This window comes from Rhipicephalus microplus, chromosome 10 (assembly GCF_043290135.1).
Source record: "Rhipicephalus microplus isolate Deutch F79 chromosome 10, USDA_Rmic, whole genome shotgun sequence".
In the NCBI taxonomy this organism is placed as follows: domain Eukaryota; kingdom Metazoa; phylum Arthropoda; class Arachnida; order Ixodida; family Ixodidae; genus Rhipicephalus; species Rhipicephalus microplus.
The window spans coordinates 88,081,278-88,103,213 of NC_134709.1; positions in this window are offsets into that span (position 1 = coordinate 88,081,278).

Genomic DNA, 21,936 nt, shown 5'->3' on the forward strand with positions numbered 1-21,936 from the left:
CTTCAATAGGCGGTGACAACTCCTAATCTCAACTACTCATCGTGTGCTGTTATGACTCATACAGTACAATATGAAAAGGGAGAAAAGGCGGGAAACTACCAGATAAGAGAACACCTTCAGCTCCTTCTCTTTTTGTCCCCTCTCCCCGTCCCACTGTAAAAGCACCAGCGATTTCTATAGGCGTTGACAAGTCCTAATGTCAACTAGTCATCACTGCACTGTTATGACTCATACAGTAAAAAAAAAGGAGGGAATAAAGCAGAGAAACTACACAACATGAGCGATGGAGTTCGCCCTTATTGTCCCAATGTTTCTTGTTTCGCACATTAAAACTATGCATACGCTAACTGACCCGTTACAGTTAAAACTATCAGCAATTTGAATGGTCTATGAGTAAATTCAATCTCGATTAATTTTCATTCATTGATAAGATTGAGATATCTGAAGACCGAGATATCAGTAACCATAACTTCGAAAACGTTGTTAGAAGTGACTAACACCGTGACTTCGATGACCCCGTAAACTTACCGGTCCGTTGAATTGATCGTGGCCCATTAATGGTTATGTTCGTTTTCCTTTGCACGTACTTGGAGCGCTGCAGGTTCAAGTAAACTTGCAGAGGAGCTCATCTTGATGCATAAAGTTCACTGTGCGATGAAGCGTCACGATGATGCAGTAGTCAAGCCTTCCTTCAACGTGGCTTTCCGAAATAAGCTTGGCTCTATTACATCAATATTCCGAGAAGTGGTGGAAAAAGTCATCGATTTCTTGATCGATGTCTGATATGGGATCCGTCCAAAAAACTCTTTTTTTTTTGCAGTTGGTAGCGGCGTCTGGTGGGACAGCATTTCGGGTCCAGAAGTCAGTTTGGGATACAAGCTTTGCAGGGCATCCGTTGCCTTCGCCTGTGTGCACTTGTTGTAGCTGGTCAAGCCATTATGCAGAGGTATATACTGCATCCTTGTTGAGGAAAGAGTGGACGAGATTCTGGAGCATTGCAACGCAATCAATTTATGAGTGAAACTGGAATAAAAACGGGGTGGAGACGAGCGAAATATTTTGAAAAGCCTATGGTGACGACGCGATGATACAAAGCTATACCTAGATTTCACACAAGAGGCTCTGGAAAAGTCTGGAGTCTCTCAAAGGACAACCACTCGGGACGGTCGTCAAACTCATAAACAGACGCCTCCGTGCAGAAAGCGCGTCAAGTGTTTGATAAAGACCAGCGATCAAGTGTTTGGATGATTAAGGAGGAGCGTGCAGTGCCAAAAAACAAAATCATTCATCGTGATTTGACGAGAAACCTTGTAACGAGGAAAGTTTATGCGAAAATGGTTTCAAAGGTTATGACAAGTGAGATGGACGATGAGTCACACCACGCTAATTGTATCCGTGTTGCAGGTCAAGATGGGTGTGGCAGCACTGCTTCAGCCACTGTGTGACCTCGATCTGGCACTGTCAGTTTTTTTTTTTTGGTAGGAAACGCAACCCCGGAAGGAAATATGGGTATGTGACGCTGGAGACGGTGAAACATCTTCGATGACCTACTCACTGAAGTCGGCTCTCATCTACCGCTTCTAGATCGGCTTCAGTGATTGGAATTGATTAGCATTGATTGACAGTGATTGGACCCGTGGAGAGAGTACTTTGAACGGTTTTAAAGGTATTGCAAACTGATATTGAATGCATCATTATTAAGATCGAAATTCTGTGAACCGTTCAATCAGACAGATTTACCAGCGCAAAAAGACGGAGCATCTCAAAAGCCACATATGCACACAGCACTGCGATGTCTCTTCTGAAGTCTTTGGTTGTTTTTTTTTTTTTTTTTTTGTGGTGGCAAATTCGTTTTTATTATGAACCAAATCACCCTAGCAACAGTTTGAAACAGACCCTGTGAAGTGATTTGTTTAAAATTACAGAAAAGATGCCGTGTGGCATGTCGTAGCAGTAGAGCCATCATCGGGCGCATTTTTGTTGGTTTTCATAATCTTTATGAACCCTTATTGAACTTACGCAGCTAGTAAGTTAAGTTCAGCACGTAGCGCACGACGCAGGGATAAATTCATTGACAATGAAGGTGGCGCCCTTGTTCGTTACATTCAACTGATGTTTCGCAATGCGCCACATGCTGAAATCGAATGAAAATTGACATTCCCAAGCTTACAATGAGCTGAGGTACTTCAAAAACGTTTTGGTCGAATGGAGTGGCCGTGCATTCATTAATCGTTTCGGTGGTCGAACCACGATTTGAGAGTTCGCATGCATCTATACGCTCCAAACATGATATACACATAGAGTGACTTCACATTCGACCGCTTTAAGCAATATTACATATATAACATGACTTCTATGCTGCACTCTATTTTTTCTGCTTTCGTGACATTATTTATTTTGAAATATACTGAAAAGGTTCATAATATGTCTGGCGTAATTTGCATGCAAGATACACCCATCGTGTGTTTTTTTTCTGCTTTTACTACTTTACAGGATGATCAGCGTGCAGTCCATTTCAATCACCTTGCATATATAACTAGCAAATATTACATCGATATGTTATATCAATAGTATGTCGGCGGCCAAACGTTGACACTAGTTTAAAATGACCGGTGTGAGAGCTTGTTAAGCTGCCGAAAGGCAGCTTTATTTTCTTACTCTGCATCATCTGTATCACTCGTGAAATAAGCACCTATTATATCCTAATCTCAAAAAATAAACGCACGAGACAGATATTATCTCCTATCTTTGCAAAGCAGGTGCATGAGCTTATAGTGAGAAACAAGAGTATACGTGTTTACGAGAAACAGTTTAATGCACGATTACAATTTTCGCGAATCCGCCCTAAAACGAGATCACAATTTTCATGTGTCACCGCCCAAGCAATCCTATTTTAGGGGCGAAGCTCCTTTAGGCGTGGGTATGTACATCCTCCGATGTAGTAGTAGTAGTAGCAGGTAGCCACTGGTGTCACATACCCGCTCTAGAGCAAGTATTTGCCTCAGGGGATGCGAGATGTGAGATAGCGGTACTTAGACTATTCAAGAGATGAACGCACGAACGGACGCACGGATAGACAGACTAGCAGAGGGATGGACGAATGCATGAACGGACGAACGGATGGACGCATAAACGGACAGACTCACGGATGGACGGACTCATGGACGGACGCATGAATGGACGCACGGATGGTCGCGCGGACGGACGGGAGCTATAGAACGAACGGACGGAAGCATGGACGGACTGACCGACGCTTCGCCCCACTCATCCTCATTCAGAACTCCGTGGATATGCTGTGATTTTTTTTTCCTTCTAATTGTGCAGTCAGCGCTCGAAATTTAGAGAGCTCAAGATGGGAGGAAACTTTTAACTTCCGAGCTATCGGGGACTGTTCGGTCGAACCATGCAGCACTCGTTAGTGTATGTTAGAACAACTCAAAGAGTTCTGAATGATGAAAAGCTATCTAACATAGCAGCGAAAGTACTCAGCTTTCACTTCTGTATTGTTATTAATACTTTTTGTGCTTAGTATACGAGAGCAGGCTGCCCGTTTTCGTGTGACTAAGCTTAGTCAGGTAAATAATACGATAGGTAAGGCTAGTCACCCGAAGGTGGCCGCTTCCGAATGACTAACCTGAACCTTCGAAAGACGACCCACACGAATCTTTCACACGATTTTTCTGTTTTTCAGCAATGTCAATAGATAACCCAACCCTGACAATAGCATCGTCTTTTTTGGCGATAACACCCACGGAAACGAGGTAAGGAGACAACCGATCATCCCAGCTGGGCGAACTTTCCGCAGCACTCCTTTACGATGTCCCTAATAATCCTATCGCGGTTTCGGGGCGTTAAACCCCAACAGTTATTGAGATAACCGAAAAGTTGTCGACTCCTTGTTCCTTTACGCGGTGCAGCTTGTCAACCGACTTGGATGAGTCATAGTTTCACTGGCGGCTTCCTACGGTTGTCCCCTCTTTCGCTTCGCTGCTAACGCAATCGAGCGATATGCGTTTAAAACGAGAATGGTCCCGCCGCGGCTCTAGGCAGCCACGAAGACCTATGACGACGACAAGGAGCTCTGGACCGTCCGGAAGGTCCATGGGGCATTTAAAAGGCAGAAACCCAGCGAGCCGGCGACGGCGAGCGGTGATCCGCGCCGGGTAATCGGCAACCTCGGCAATGATGTAGGCCTTGTTTGTGGCGCGCGAGCACCGATTGCAGGCACAAATAAAGTTTGTTACCGATGAAATATCAATGGGACATTTAGAGTGGCGATTCGATCGACGGCTTTGACAATGAATGACCAAAAAAAAAAAAACTGCTCAGAACGTGCGATTAGATCGTACCAGAAATGAAGAGAACGTGAAATATATAGTGACATATCCCAGCATTCTTTTCGCTTTGTGACTAGGATTTGCATTTTTGAATCGTGCTTAAAATTTTCAAAATCCGTTTTGTGGCACAGCTTAACGGAAACTACTTCAAGCTGGAATACGTAATATGGAGTCGATCGCTTTGCTGATTGTGTTCGCGTACTCTTATGCTGTCATGCGTGACAGTCCTCAAAATTGGTGTATGTATGTTATTATACAGCGCCGCTCAATTCCGCGCTGCTTACGACGCAAAAGGAGAGGGTGAAAAGAGGCGCTGCCGTCGCGACCGCCAGTGAACGAAATCGGACATTGGCGCGGGTGCCGTGAGTTGACGCATGGGCAGTAAACTACCGCGCTCGAACACGACCCGCCCGCGCTATGGCGGCTAGAATGTGGAGGTGACGCCAGCGGGAGCTCTGGAGCTTCCACTCCAGCAATTTTTGTTTAATCCGCCTTGGTAGCTCCCGTGTATACACTAGCGCCGGAGTTCCCTCTAGTGTACATTAAAAAAAAAAAAAAACTCTATGGCTCAGAGCATGACCTCCGAGATGGCTGAAGTGGCGAAGTGTGGATTGCTCCGTGGGTCGTCTGCTAGCCACGTCGTGTTTCTATGTGCGCGTAAGTCATGCGTCATGTCAGCGTAAGTGTAACCGTTTCGACGTATTCCTGAAACAACGTATGAAAGCATTTTGTCTCTCTCGGCTGCTAATTCATTGTAATAAGATCGGCGAGTGAAACTTTCCAGAGTGCTGCTTATTGTCATCGTACCCTCCATTCAGAAGACTAATTTCAGAGTGCGTGCCGCTTTCTGTTTGAAGCACATCACAAAATGTCCTTGGCATCCTCCCAATCTTGTGTAAATGCATGCAGCGCTTTATAGCGACTCAGTTGTAATAAAAAAAAACAGGCTCTAGGCCACGAACTTGCGCGTTTTTCGTAGGTGTACAACTACTGCACGGCAGTTTTTCGATCATGCGAGGAGCTTTAGCTGTGTTTTTCTGGCCGTACATAAAAATAATATTATCATATAAACTTTGACACATTGGTACTCAAATTGTACTTAAAACAGAGTTACCGTGCGCAACCGCGTGCTTACATATAAGAACGCTTTAAAGAGCCCAGATGTTAAAAATAATTCAGACGACATGCCTTATATATAATTTCGTATGATTTAACTGAAAATTTTGTTTTTTCAGATTGTATTCAGCGTTTGTATGGCATTGTTAGTGACTGACGGAATGCAGCGGTAATTTTTTGTCTGAAAAAAAAATGGCAGCATATCCACGGAGTGAATGATGGAGAGTGGAGCGAAGCATCCGTCCATTCATTCGTTCTTGCTTCCGTCCATCTATGCGTCCGTCTGTGTGACAGTCCATGCATCCATCCTCCCGTCCGTGCGTGCGTCTGTTCATGCGTCCGTCCTTGCGTTCGTCCATGCATCCGCCCCTGCGTCCGTTCATGCGTCCATCCATGCATCTGTCTGTGTGTGCGTTCGTCTATATATTCAACACTCCAAGTATCACCATCTCGCATCTTTTCATCACATATTTCCCATATAGAAGCACCGCCATCCAGCGGACATTCCAAGAAATAAACGAGAGGGGGCACACGCACAATTTCTTACGGCTTGCGCTTCGGGTCTACTTCCCACCTTTAACCACCTCGAGTTCATGGTATATGCAAGTTCACTGTATTCATGGCACTGTGGCACAACGCTCGCTAAACCTTTCTAAAACCAAGGAGGTTACACCCAGCGAGTATAACGTAGCAACCTTTTTCTGTCAGATAGTGCTGATATATATGCCAATGGCTGCTAATGGGAAATGAGACACAGGAGAATTCGGCTTTTACTTTCTTACTGCTTGCGCTTCATATCTACTTCCCATCTTTAACCATCTCGAGTTCATGGTATATACTATAGTTCACTGTATTCATGGCACTGCGGCCCAACACTCGCTAAACCTCTCTAAAACCAAGAAGGTTACGCCCAGAGAGTATAACGTAGCAACCCTTTCTTGACAGATAGTGCTCAATGTGCATGCCAAAGGCTGCTAATGGGGATCGCAGCATGCGCGTTAACTAAAAGCCGAATTTTCCTGTCTCTTATTCTCCTGTCTCTTATTCCCCTTAGCAGCCACTGGCATGTACATTGAGCACTATCTTTTATTGTTCAACAACGCACCGAAGAAATCTCTCACCGGCCCCACCTTGGAGGTCAAAATGTTATACTTAATACATACTAGAACGGCTACGAGGGATGAACGGGTGCCGTTATAAGGAGCCGGGCCCCTAAAAACATGCGTGTCTCATTATTTAGGCTATTTTTGCAGCACTGTCACGCACGTAATCCATCGATGAAAGCTTTGTGCTGAGTTCTTATATATAAGATTTTAATGGTGCAAGAACACTGCGTACACGTGGTAAACGCAGTGCAGCGCAAAGCGCCGTGAGCCACTAAGCTTTCTTCACTAGTCTTATCGACTGTCGCGAATTACATGGTGAGCAGAATGAGAGAGAAAAAATCGTATGTGTATAATGTGTGAACGGTGGTACTGAACTATTCGCACAGAAATGCGGGCTTTCTACGATATTTCTTTCTCTCTTTTTTTTTGTAGCACGCAGAAGACAAAGATGTAAATAAGTAGTTCAGTCCCGCTACAGCAGTGCGTAACAGGCGGTACACAAGCAAACCACGTGCAAGCAACACCGCAAAGGCGTGATTTTAGCGCAAAAGCGTGAATAGAGTCACCCAGGGCGAGCACCCCTATGAAAGGCAGAATGCGCTTTACTCGCTGGTAATGTTGACGTTGCATAGACGTCGCGCACCGATTCGGCTGAGAAGAGCTTAGATATTAACGGTAAACTGTAGTCAACGCATTTTATCCGCCGACAATCGGCTCAGACCGCACGCAACGAAGTGCCGCTGCGTGTATTTGTATCCGCGCCGCCTTACCGCCTACTTTCGCGGGACGGTTCTGCCACCCAGTGCTGCCAACCTGCAGAGCCACTTTTTTCCTCTATGGAGTGAAAGAAAATCCCTACATTTCCCTAGATTTTTGTGGTGAACGTTTTTTTTTTTTTCAAGAATAGTGTGTTCGTGCTGTGGAAAATGATTTCAAAGTTCACTTATATGATATACTGGTGCATTCGTTAGAAAATGTTGAATAAATCGCTGCGCTGAAGGTGAAAAAAAATGTTGCAGTAAAATTGCAAATTACACCCTTACTGTGCATGCTCACGCCTCTCATATCGTGCAGCATGCTTGCGTCTACGTGCCGACAGTTTGCTCTACCCCCCCCCCCCCCCCACCTCCCATCTCGCTTCGAAAGGCCGACGCAGGCAGCGTCTGCTCGTAAAAACCAACTGCTCGAGCTGCACAATCGTTCACTGCAGCCACCCACATATGTAGGCACCGTATCGCACATCAACGTCCCACCACTCGTTAAAAGCAACGCTTCTCCTTCATTCAAAGATAAGAATAATACAGACGAAATAACAATTTGGCACTCTAAAAGAATACCCAATTAGGAAACATTCACGCGATACCCCCACCACTCCGCGATTCATTTACTCGAGTTCACGCCGTGGAAAGATGCGGGCGGCACTTTTATTAGGTTATCGTTAGCTTGGGCATGTTAATTTGTATTCAATTTTGGCAGCTGCCCTACCGCGGTGGTCTAGTTGCTAAGGTACTCGGCTGCTGACCTGCACGTCGCGGGATCGAATCGAATCCCGGCTGTGGCGGCTGCATTTTCGATGGAGGCGGGAATGTTGTAGGCCCATGTGCTCAGATTTAGGTGTGCGTTAAAGAACCCTGGGTGGTCAAAACTTCCGGAGTCCTCCACTACAGTGTCTCTCATAATCATATGGTGGTTTTGGGACGTTGAACCCTACATGCCAATCAATTTAGGCAACTAGCGCACCACACAAGAAAAGTGAAATATGCAGACGGCCAGCGCAATGTTCGTGATGTTTCAATTTATTCATGCTTTGTGTTGTGGTCTACATGCTGAAATGAACTTTATGCATCCTGAAGTTGGTTAACCGTACGTCATCACGCGAAAATTAACATGAAAGCAGAAAATGGTTTTACTTATTTGACCCTGCGACTCTGCTTCTCCTGTCTTGATTAGATAACAAATATTTTAATGCTTTAACGCCTTTTTTTGACAATTCATCTAAATAAATACACAAAGTTTCCCAGGAACGAATTGTCACTAATTGTGGACAACTGAGTTAAGTGACCTGAGGATCGACAGCAAGCACCCGGTAGAAGGTGTAAGCACCTTTACCGGCAAACCTTTGATAAACAACATGACTCAGCCAAGGTCAGTTCCGAGTTCTCAGTATCATCAAAGTTGCCACGCCGCGGTGGTCTAGTGGCTAAGGTACTCGGCTGCTGACCCGCAGGGCGCGGGTTCGAATCCCGGCTGCGGCGGCTGCATTTCCGATGGAGGCGGAAATGTTGTAGGCCCGTGTGCTCAGATTTGGGTGCACGTTAAAGAACCCCAGGTGGTCTGAATTTCCTGAGCCCTCCACTACGGCGTCTCTCATAATCATATAGTGGTTTCGGGACGTTAAACCCCACATATCAAATCAATTAGTATCATCAAAGTGGAGGCTAGCAATATTCTTCGCGATCGCTGTTTTTATAATGAGATCTCTGATAGTCTGTTTACAATGCTGAGAGCATTAACAACACCAGAACACTACATGATATGATAAGTAGCAGACATGTTCACGAGGCCAGGCGCCATGTCGACAAAGTATGGAGAAAACATTCGCGTTATCGCAAATGACCAGTCAGCGATGCGGTGATGAATACGATATGGTTAGCATGAAAGCTCGGGTGATTCGGTTCGTACATTGCAAAGATTAAAAAATGACACACAGATAAGCGCTTCTTCTGCGATTGGTCTTTTTCCCCCCTGTTTGTTCAGCATTTTGGTACTCCTTTATATTTGCTGGGCGACATAAAAACCAGGCATACCGCACCCGACTCGAACATGCACAACTCAGGCACTTCGAACGACCGTCTCGTCCTGCCTTCTTCGTCTAAGTACGCGGTGATTGTCCACCACGTGAAGATCAAGACGCAGAGGCCGGCAGTACGGAGGGCCGTGTCACCGATGTGGTTAATCAACAGCAGCGGGGGAGACATCGAACACCAGACGATGTACCAGCAACACCAGCAACAGACGTCAAGGTGCGAAGAGTTGTGCTCGCTCATGGAGACAGTGTCCCTCGGCACGGACAGCGCCCGTCAATGGAACAGCATACCGGCCCGTCACACGCAATCACGGACCCTACCTGCCGCTGGGCCTCCGCTGTACCCGCTGTACCCGATTGACCCGCGCGACCGAGAGAGGACGTACCTCGAAGAAACGTGGTTAAGAAGACGACTGGCCCGAGTCAAGTGCTGCCTGGGACATTTGGATCGCACCTCGCGGCTCCAAAGGAAAGCGGATTCGCTCCAGAAAGAGAAAGCTAGGATTGAATCCGCACTGAGCGATGTACACGACGAGCTGCTGCGGATTACGCACGTTATTGTGGGCTCTCAGACACGAAGCTGCCACGCGCACCATAGGTACGTCTGTCCACTTTCTTCGGAGAGACTTCGCGGACATGGTTTGTGTGCGCATGTCGGCACGAATTGTTCTTGCATATCCCCCCCGCCTTCATGATAGCCATCATCGTCTCCTACCAAGGTCGACTTGCGCGTCCTGCATCACGAGAACAAGTGGACCATGTTTCGGGGATTGCCATGCAATAAAACTCAATCTTGTAATGAACAAAAAAAACAGTGGTTGTTGTTTCCTCTAGTACCTTGTCCTTAACGTCGGCTGTCTCCTCCTATTGAGCAGGCCGGCGAGTCATTCAAGGTAGCTTTTGCAGCGAAAGCTGTTATGAAATCTTAAGAAGGACCTTTTTTAGCATCGTTGGGTTACACCGCTGCTGCCGTTGTCCGTAACCGTTATTGTGGTTAACAGGAAAGAAACAAACTGAGAAAAAAAACTGGTCTGCCGGTACCATGTATACCTTGGGAGTCGATGTTATGCGAAGCATGCGGAGGGAAGGCTACTATGTTGCAATATTGCTTTATAGAACGTGTTGTGACACTAGTTGGTCCATTCTGACGAAAGGTGGAATACGAAACCCACGTAGGCAAAAAAAGCAAGGGGAAAGGATAGAGCGTCATTTTTCTAATTGAGTAAAACGTTACGAAATGATGCAAAAGATACGTACAAATGTTGTACGCACAGACATGTCTTGCACAGTCACACATGCTTCATATAAGTTGTTTACATTTGCGTAGCGATGCCAACAGCAACATGGGTATCGCAACACTAGAATCGGTAAGCTGATACGTGGTGATTGTGCTCGCGAGGATGGTAGCCGCTGACAGTGCTGCATAAATTAACTTCAGTAGATGGCACCTAACTACATCTGACGTTCACCCGACGTGAGGGCTGTGTCATGGAAGTACATATCCAATTAGATTGAATGCACTGTAACAACAATATGTGTTTCTTGAACATTATGGTCTTTTTTCAAAGCAGTTTCCAGACCTGGCATGACTCTGTTAGAATGCATGCTTCATTGCCTCGCAGAGTAAATGGGTTCTATTCTTTCTAAGATCCTGACATTTATTCTCTGCATTCGTCAGGTCAACGGTGCCAATGTTTCTTTTTTTTCTGCGTTTTCTAGGGGCAACAAGACGCAACGGGAATGACACATCAAGAACGGTGAGGTAAACGACGGTAGAGTGGGGGCCAGCCACTATGAAAAGTCGTTAACTTTGGAGCCGGCCGGACAGTGTACCGCCGAGGAAGCGACCGAATAACGCTCAAAATGGCGCGCCCGTTTTTAACTTTATTACAAAAAATAATAGACTGCAAAAGGCTATAGAGGTACTTTTATTAGTACCAATTTAAATGTTTTATATGTGTCAAGCAACTGACACAACTCGCTCACTAAGGCTACATGTGTTTCACATTTATTTTGCCTATATAACGTTATTGTACCTACATTAGATTGTGAATGTTTGCTGTATCATAATTTTGTTTTTTTTTGCTTATTGAAGACGCTACAATATTTATTTCTATGATGTCCAACACGTGCTGCAAAAACGCAACTACCAAGCGATTTCACAACAAAGTGAAAGCTGCAGTGCTCTACAATCAATTCACAATATCTACAGAACATTCCCTAAAAAAAACGAAGTTGGATTCCTGCAGGAAGGATGTAATATTAACTGGTGACTTTAATTCACACCACGTGTCTTGGGGTTTCAAGACTGATGTAAATGGAAGACGCTTGTGGGAATGGACTGTTGATAATAACTTATCTTGTGCAAATTTCCCCACTGTTACGTTTATTAGGAGACAATCAAAGTCGGCGATAGATCTGACCTTTTGCAGCTCCTCACTAAACATTTCGTCGTGGAAAACATTAGATTGCGCAACAAACAGTGACCACCTTCCTATTAGCTTTGATATTAACTTTCCCGGAATATTTTTAACTGGTAAAATTGGCTCGTTTGTAAATTATGAGCGCTTACAAAAAGACTTGAAGCCCACTTTGGTTCTTCGCAAGGACATGCAGGAAGACATTCGGGCTATGAGTCTGTGTGCGGTACTGAAAAGAGCAATAAAAAAGTCAACTTTTTCAATAACTTCAGGCACAGGCGGGTCGTTTAGCCCATGGTGGAACGCTGATTGTACAAGGGGGTATAGAAAACGAAAAGCGGCGTGGAAGCAACTTATCCACAACCAATGCCCAAAAAACTGGTGTGACTATAAATACGTGGCAGCAGATTTTAAACGCACAGTACGCAAAGCAAAAGATGACTATGACACTAACAAATTTAGCTATCTTTCAAAACCATACAACAGAAAGGCGCTTTTTAGATTTTTGCGTTCCAGAAAAATGATACCACCATCAGACAATACTGATTCTTCAATTCTATCGCCTAGCGAACTCACTGAAATCTTAGAAAATGTTGCTAAAGGATTAGAAGAAAGATTCAGATCAACAATGCCAAGACACATAGTAAAGCCAATTGCAGGGGAGGAGTTCAACGAGGTGACATTAGCGGAACTAGCGGGTGTAGTGAGGCACTTACCTCCTACAGCACCTGGACCAGATGGAGTAACTTCAGCAATGATAAAAGTACTATATGACATTTCCCCACATGAACTCTGTAATATGGTTAATTACTCTTTGAAAACTTCTTGGATACCGGCGGATTGGAAACTTTCCAAAATAATTCCGATACTTAAAAAACAGGGGCTTGGGTATACACTTGACAATGTGAGGCCAATTTCTCTTACATCTAATTTGGTTAAACTAACTGAAAGAGTTTTGAATGCACGTGTGATAAAATACATCGAGGAGAAATCAATATTGAACCCCAGTCAAATTGGTTTTAAATCGGGATGCTCCATATGGTGTGCGCACGCGGATTTGGAGAGTCGTATACAGTTGGCTAGGCGTAGAAGAGAGTATTGTGCATTAGTTACTCTGGATTTGGCCAAGGCGTATGACAAAGTGGAGCATAAAATACTAATAGAGCAGATGGAAAGGTCACATTTACCAAAATACATGACATCATGGGTAGCAGAGTTTTTAAGGGAGAGAGAGTTTTATTGCTTTCAAAGGGGTTGTTTTTCTAACAGATATCGACAATACCGTGGCGTACCACAAGGTGCAGTGCTCTCACCGGTGTTGTTTAACATCTTCCTCAGTTCGATTCCAACACATAGCGATATTCATTTATATCTTTACGCAGATGACATTGCTTTCTTTGCGACAAACAGTGATCTGCAATTACTTTATCAGACATTACAGAATTACCTAAACATGATAGAGGAATGGCTTCAAAAAATTGGAATGTCTCTAAATGTAAACAAAAGCGCGCTTCTAGCGTTCTCGTTCAGGGATCCTGTTAACATCTCCTTGATGTATGGCACAGAGAAGATTCCCCAGGTGGATTCACTTAAATACTTAGGCATCATATATAACAGCTCGTTAAATTGGAAAAGCCACATCGATCACATTGCGTCCAAAGCAACACGAGCCATGGGGTGGTTACGCAAGCTCAGCAACATAAAAAGGGGGTTGCGAAGAAATACATTGGTAATGGTCTATAAAATGTACATTCGTCCTATCATGGAATTCGGCTGCGTCTTATTTTCGGGCAGTGCGACATATAAAATGAGACCGCTAATACTATTAGAAAGGGAGGCCTTACGACTGTGCCTTGGACTGCCCAAGTTTGTTGCTAACAACGTGCTATACATGGAAGCGCGTCTACCGTCATTGTTAAATAGATTCAAAATGCTTACTATCCAAACATTTTTAAAACTATACGCTGTGTCCCAGAGAGCATCCTTTTATGCTTTTATTAAAGAACCAAGTTTATTTTTTGAAACTTGGTGGTCACGATTCCACTGTCCACAGATCTTGTTCGTTCAAGCGCTGCTAGAACCACTGAACGTCAAAATAAAACATATTTTCACAACAAGAGACGTTAACTTAGATCTTATGATAGAATTTGAGAATATTTATCCCTCTAACGCAAAGCAAATGCCATTTCAATATTTAAATGATCGGCTGCAGGATTACTTGGCGCATTTGAACTTGAACAACATAATTGCGACCGATGCATCCGTATCAAATGAAAAGGCTGGGGCAGGTATCTTCTCACGTTCCCTTGACTGGTCCTTTTCGGTTAGACTCCCAGATTACACACCAATATTCATGGCAGAATTATTTGCTATTGTACTGGCACTACGGAAACTTCCTTTGCGCGAATCGGAAGCAGTCGTAATTACAGATTCTTTTTCAGTATGTGCTGCTCTGTCTTCAGGAGCCAACTTAACACTTATGCACATGTTTCGACAACTCATACCGACAAACTTGAAAAAACTGCAGCTCTTATGGGTACCAGGTCATCGTGGCATATATCTCAATGAGATGGCGGATGCACTAACCACAGTATCTCTTAGCGGTCCCATTATCCCGATTTTGCCTGATACGGCTTACGCGACAGCAATAAGGTTTAGAAACCTCTGTTTGCGTGAATACGACTGCTACTCATTGGATAAATATCGAGATTTCGCACATCTAAGATGCCGCTGGAATAGACAGTGGTGTGCAACACGGCACTTGGAAGTTACTTTTACAAGATTGCGTTGCAGAATTCCTCAACTGAATTATTATTTGCATAAAGTTGGTCTAAAGGCGTCACCTTTATGTCAGACTTGCCAAAAAATGGAAACGATAGATCACTTCTTTTTGTTCTGTCGCCGGTATTCTCATCAGCGGAAAAGATACCTGGTAGCTCCACTTGAAAAATTGGGATTAGAATTAAATGTGGCAGTAATTTTGTCGTTTGGCAGCATTAAATTCGGTTATAGCCACAGGGACGTCTGCTCTGCGGTATTTGAATACATAATTGAAACAAAGCGATTGCCATGTTAATCTGCCTATATATGTATATATATATATGTGTGTGTATGTGTATGTATGTGTGTATGTATGTATATATGTATGTATGTGTATATATATACATATATATATGTGTATGTATATATGTATGTGTATGTATGTATATGTATATGTATGTATATATATATAGACCCACCATTACCTCTGTCTCAAATCGCATCTGATGGCCTGCATCGCTCCCTGCTCAGATATACTCCTTTTTCGATTTTCGGCTTTCCTTTCTATATTTTTTTAGCCCAAAATTACGTTTTCTTTGAAAAACCATTAGCCTTTTAGCTAAAATCCTGCCGCCCGGTTCTTGGCCGATCCCCCTTTGTGGGTGTGCGCCAGAGTGTCAAGGATCATCATCATCATCATTATCACGCATAACAAATGCGGCCTCTTACGACGGAGAAGCCACTGAAGTTGGTGGCTTGTACAAGATTTCGCTCGCAGCAATAATTTACTATTATATGCGAAGCATTTCTTAGTAGGGAAGTTCGGCGACATTGAGCGTATATATCTATAGCCGCTTATGTTTGGGTGCTCTCGTGGTCACCCCCTTAACTTGGCGTGAACCGAAATTGGCATGGCAGGGTTAGATGGTGTGACAAATATGACGTGCTGGTCAGAACATTAATAATGTCGCATTCCCGTCGCGTACATCGTCAAACACTTCGCGCCAGAAAATGGCACATACCCAAGGGTATAGGTACATACCGCTGGTACGCGGGTATGTGCCACAAGCGATTCACGCTTAGTATTCACAAAGGAAAGACGAGAACGCACATGGGCAATTTTAACGCGCGAGCGTTAAGAAATACCTGACATCGGTAGCGTCGACTCGACGAATGCAAAGAATAAATGTCAGGGTCCGAGCTGGAATCGAACCCAAGCATTCTGCGTGGCAATGAAGCTTTTTTCCACAGAGCCACGCCAGGTCTCGGAACTACTTCTCAAATAGATGCTAATCTCCGTGAAGCGTCAATAGTGGTTGCTGTGCTGCCTACCCAATGTTATAAACATTACATATGTACCCTTTTGATACAGCCGTCATGTCGGGTTAATGTCAATTGTGGTTAGTTGCCATGCGATGAAGTTGATTTATGAAGCAGTGTCCAGGGCCAGCATCTTCGCGAGCATCAGCGCTTCATATGAGCTTCTGTTGTTGCTAATACGCATGTTCCCGTTGGCATCGTCGCGTGAGTGCAAACAATTGGTTATATAAAATCTGCAGCCCTTCAACATATGTCTGTGCGTGCAAATTTTGTGGATACACTTGGCGTCATTCCGCGACGAGTTCCTCTATAAAAAATTGCAACATGGTCACCTTCCCTCGGCATGCTTCGCAACGTCGATTCCCAGGTGCGTGGGATCTGCCGAATTTTTTTTCACTGGGGCTGTGACAGTTTGGTGCGCAATATCCAGTGATATCGGGATAGAGTTGTCAGTATCACACTGGTGCGATTGAAGTTCATGGTAACGCGAACCAGATGATCGAAATAATTCGGAACCATCCACAATGGCCTCTCTTGGATGCGCATTGAAAAGTGAAAAAAAAAAATGACGAACCATTGGTTATAAACTTCACCAGATAATGCATCTGACATCACCCGTATCTCAATAAGCAGCCGCAAGGATACTAACAGGGCCAGTGCCAATACGCTTGAACGACCGGAACCTGCAGAGCATTGACATCGCAGTTAGAGACTGTGCCATGAAGTCGAGCGGTTGGTTCACGGCAACAAAGAACATGGATGACGACACACTACAATTCAAACAACACGCGAGCAAGCCGGTGCACTCGACCACGCCTGCTGGCTATACGCTACGATGATGGTGGCACCTTCTAGTAAAGAAAACTTCAAACGCTCTTTTTCGGGACGTGTAAATTGCACAATAACCCTTACAAGTTCCTCAAAAGTATTTGTTATAAATATCACGCAGTTTCCGTCCATTATAATACGTGAACATGACTGTTTATGATTTATGATGCGAGAATTTAAGTGTTTCAAACAGATAGTTTTAACGCTTCCCTGAGATATTGTAGGGCCAAGAATTGCAACATTTCAAGATATCAGCGCTTTCCTGGTTACACCTTTTCTTGGGCTGCCCAACTTTTTCTTTGGAGCCTGGTATATTAACTTACTCCCAAAGGTGCACAAGCGCCACCACTGTATGGGGTTCTGATTGGCTGCGGCAAAGCGAAGAGCTTCGGCGGGCCAAAAAAAAAAAATGACCCAGTTTCGCCGCGAGGGCGAAGCAATGAATGCGAGAGCAACAACTTGAATTGTAACGATGATAACGACAAGCAGATAGAAATGTGCAGCGCGCTGCTCACGCACAAATGATACAGGAAAACAGCACACGCTGGACGACAGCGAACTAACAACGTTCACCGCTCGACACTTAACACGTTGCTTAAACGAGAACGACGCGCAAAACGTAATCGCAGGTACGGATGATTGCCACCTAACAACTGCCCCAGTTGTTATACTTCATTGTGTATCAAAAGCGCGTTCTTTTCCCAAATGGTGCAGTGAGCGAAGGGACCTTTGTGGGCCCTGCAACTAATGCAATTGTTCCGGTGATAGCCGAAGGCACACGATCCTCCCCACCAAAGGATAAGCGCACGCACACAAACTTAAGAAGAAGACGTTTAAAAGCGTAGTTCGAAACTTCGTGGGCCAGCATTGTCGCTTTGCGGATCATGACGTTTATGCGTAGTTTTCGCGATTGGGTCAACCGCTGGAAGGGCAAGTGATATATGAGCCGGCTGATCCCGCAGGCCTCTACCAAGCGCAGCAGGTCTTCTATAAGCCCGGAGCGCCGTCTGTTTGGCAATACAGGGCGAATAACTTGTTGCGCTTGAAAATGTAGCGAAAATAACTGTCGTGCTCTACAAACACGCGCGCACTGTATACAGGCTTCGCAATACAACAAGGATTATCGTAGTAATATTTTCGTGGTATTAGAGGATTTGCGTAATGCAAGCGTACATTGCCATCGGGCGTGAGAACAAGGGAATGTCATGATGGCTTCATGGTTCAATGTCGGCCACCCGCTACAAGGGGCTAATACGTTACTGCGCCTATTCGCGGTGAGATCGGGCTACAGGGGGCAGCAGCGTCCCCGCGCAAGTGTGGATATACGGTCGCCAGAATGACGACTCGCCACGTTTCCTAATGTTGCAGGGTGCCATCGCGGAAGACTTTCACAAAGGTCGTACTCGCACAGATTGGAAAAAATAGCCAGCATTGCAGGCGCTTCACAAAATATATACATGACAAAAGAGGTGAAAACGTGTTTTTTGGGCGGTGGGAGTACTCGTCACCCCTCTTGGCGGAGTAGGTGGCGTCAAAGTAGTGTTGGATTGTGCTGTTTTATCGATTGATATGTAGGGTTTGACGCCCCAAAACCACCATATTTATATGAGAGACGCCGTAGTGGAGGGTTCCGGGAATTTAGACCACCCAGGGTTCTTTAACGTGCACCTAAATCTGAGCACACGGGCCTACATTGTGCGTTTTATTGGTTTTATGCAACGCTTAATGTATAGGCATCAGCTTGAAACACATATATGATGAATGAATGAATAGACTTTATTTAAAGTCCAGCAGTTTTACCGGACGAAGTGCAAGCACGAGTTCTCGTACTTGTGATCGGTCGGTAGCTGCTTCGGCTTCATCGAGAAATCACCAAAAGGCAAGTATTTAGCCTTCCTCTGCCGCTTCTTTTAGCGACAGAGTAATTTTAAACGACTCAGGACTCGCCCGACCAAGCGATTTCGTGTAGGAAAGGTCATTGTGACCGATTATCCGAAAAATCGAGAAACCAACCGGGCCCGGCTGATGGCGGGCATGTATACCGGCCCCACTATGGCTAATAGTCGGGCCATGCATGAAGTATCGTCCGACGCGGCCGGTTCCTCCGCGATCGAAGCCTCAACAGCTACCCCCGCTCACGGTTTTTCGCCGGAAGGCGACATTCATCATCATCATCATCATCATCATCATCATCATCATCATCAGCCTGACTACGTCCACTGCAGGACAAAGGCCTCTCCCATGTTCCGCCAGTTAACCCGGTCCTATGCTTGCTGCTGCCAATTTATACCCGCAAACTTCTTAATCTCATCTGCCCACCTAACCTTCTGTCTCCCCCTAACCCGCTTCCCTTCTCTGGGAATCCAGTTAGTTACCCTTAATGACCAGCGGTTATCCTGTCTACGCGCTACATGCCCGGCCCACGTCCATTTCCTCTTCTTTATTTCAACTATGATTTATTTCAACAAGAAAGGCGACATTATTTTAGCGGCAATGCAGAATTCATTAGAGAAAGAGATGAATGAAGCCGTGGAAAGGGCGGAACCCGCTAATGATGCTGCTCAGGCTCATACTTGCGCAGCGCGATAAACCACCGGCACGAATGAGGAAGAAGACGCAGCTTCATCGGCCTCGGAGGACTCGGAAGCCAGCTGCTAGAACCAGCAGTCCTGGTCCTGGTCCTGGCAGTGGGTGGCTGGGTGCCACGCGGCTGAACGCTCGAACACGCAAGTAGCTGGTCGTGCTTGCTGTAGGGTTTTGACCTAAGTTTGTGTAGTGGCTGTGGTTTCTTGGTCTTTATTAGGTGTTCCTATAGTGCTTTTACAGCTAAGTAAGCGCTTTTAGCGCTAGAAAGTTCACTTAGATGCAGTTTTCTTCACCTGAACCAGGGGCTTGCCCCTGGTCTGCTTCACTTCCGCCACAGGAAATACCAGTGGATCAGTTTCTACGCAACGGCATTCCCGCAGTTCCTGTGGCCCTCGTCCCTAGCAATGATGGCTTCATTCGGATGAAGAATCCGAAAGTGATCCAGGCGGAGCTTAGAGCTGTGACGTCTCACTTTCACAGCATCACAGAGGTCCACCAGTTCGGCAGAGGTGGTATTCTATGTTTTTCATCTGATCAGCTCTGTGTCCAAGACCTATTGAAGTGCTCGAGTTTTGCGACCAAGCCGGTGAGCGCCTTTATTCCCCCGCATCTGGCATGTGTGAAAGGTATTCTTCGTGGTGTCGATGTTAACTTGACCCCGTCTGAGGTATTAGAGATGTTTGCCGTGACTGGTGCTATTTCCGTTTATAGGTGTGCACGACTAGTAGAGAAGCAGAAGACGCCGACTGAGTCGGTAATTGTAACCTTTGCTGGAGCGAATCTCCCAAGCGAAATAAAGGCATGGCCACTAATATACAGAGTGGAACCGCTATCACCGCGACCACTCCAGTGTACGAAGTGCTGGCGATACGGTCACACTATTAAAGGATGCAGGTCAGAACTCAGATGCAGAGTGTGTGGTGACAACCACGAAACAAATTACTGCAAAGCTAAAGAAGAGAAATGTTGTCTCTGCAACGAACAACACTGTGCAGATAATCCTGATTGTTCTGCAAAGGCTCGAGAAATGCAAATTCTTGAAATTATAGGGCGTAGGCGCTGTTCTCGACGAGAAGCCCTAGCGGAAATACAGACTAGAACTCAGGGGTATGCCAGTGTTGCAGCACGACATCTCTCGGAAATAAATGGGTCGATTTCCCTGAATATAGCGGAGGCCATAGAAAAGGCTCTAGAAAAAGCCATGGAACGACGGACTTCTAACCTTTGCGATTCTCTATCTCAAATTTTGGCTAACCAGATGACTCGCATATTTGGTACAGCGGGAGAGTCAGGCCTAGTATCCCAACATGTTGAGAGTTCACGACCAATAGCTGACGGTGAATCTGAAACTGCGCCATCGTATTATCAGCCCGCAGGAGCCTCTGCAATAGGCGTCCACAGCCAAAATGAGGAATTTGAAACCGCACCATCGTATTCTCCGTCTACAGCACCCTCTGCAGTAGATATACAGAGTGTAAGTGAGGACAAAGCTGCATATACAATAGATTCCGATGACATGGATTTGGACCCTAGGTCCCTGAAGAGATCTAGATCCCCTGTGTCAAGGAAAACTAACTCACCGAAACAAACAAAGAACAAAAAGTATCTGAAAGAAAAGGAGAGCCTTTCAAAGAGGGATTTCTTGAAAGAAAGCATTCTAGAAAAAGCTATAGCGGAAGCAGCTCTTTCGAAACCATAGGGTCGCTTAAGATTCTCCATTGGAATTGCCGATCAATCCATTCTGCATCTACGGATTTGGTATACTTGACTTCTAAATTCGCTCCTGATATTATAGCATTACAAGAGACATGGCTATCTGTACATAATTTGTTTCATTTAAATAACTTCCAATCTTTTCGATTAGACCGTCCATCGAGAGGTGGGGGTCTAGTTTCTTTATTAGTAATAGAATTAGTATGAAAGTCAAATGCTCATACAAACATATGTCGCCAGAATGCGAAATTTTGGCAGTAGACATTACACTGTCCAACTGCACTCCTTTCACTTTAGTTAATATGTATTTTCCGGATGGAGTTCAAGACACACGAAGTTTGGATCTAGCTACAAAATCGTGGTGCAAAGACAAAGTTTTAGTGGGAGACTTTAATTCCCACCACACGAGTTGGGGTTTTAGAACTGATCTCAGTGGGAAACGCTTGTGGGAGTGGACAATGGCCAATGACCTGACGTGCCTCAACGTCAGAACCCCCACATTTATTCGTAATCACTCCAGGTCGGCCTTAGATTTAAGTTTTGTCAGTTCAGCCATTACTACTTCTTCTTGGAAAGCGCTGGACTGTGGCCCCAACAGTGACCACTTACCGATAAGTTTTGAAATTTCTTGTCCGATAATTCAATCTTGTTCAAATGTAAGAGTATTTGTAAATTACATTAAATTTAGGAATGACCTGAAGTCAGCACTGGCTTTTCACTCGGAAGAGAGCGATGATAAAAAAGCACTGAAAATAAACGCAGTCATTAAACGATTCTACAAAAGAGCCGAATTTACTATTGAATCCACAAAAAGAGTATATAGCCGTTGGTGGAAGGATGAATGTACAAGAGAGCACCGACGACGTCAGGCAGCTTGGAAGCAGCTCTTACATAATCAATCCCCACAAAACTGGGCCGATTATAAATTCATTGCTGCGGGCTTT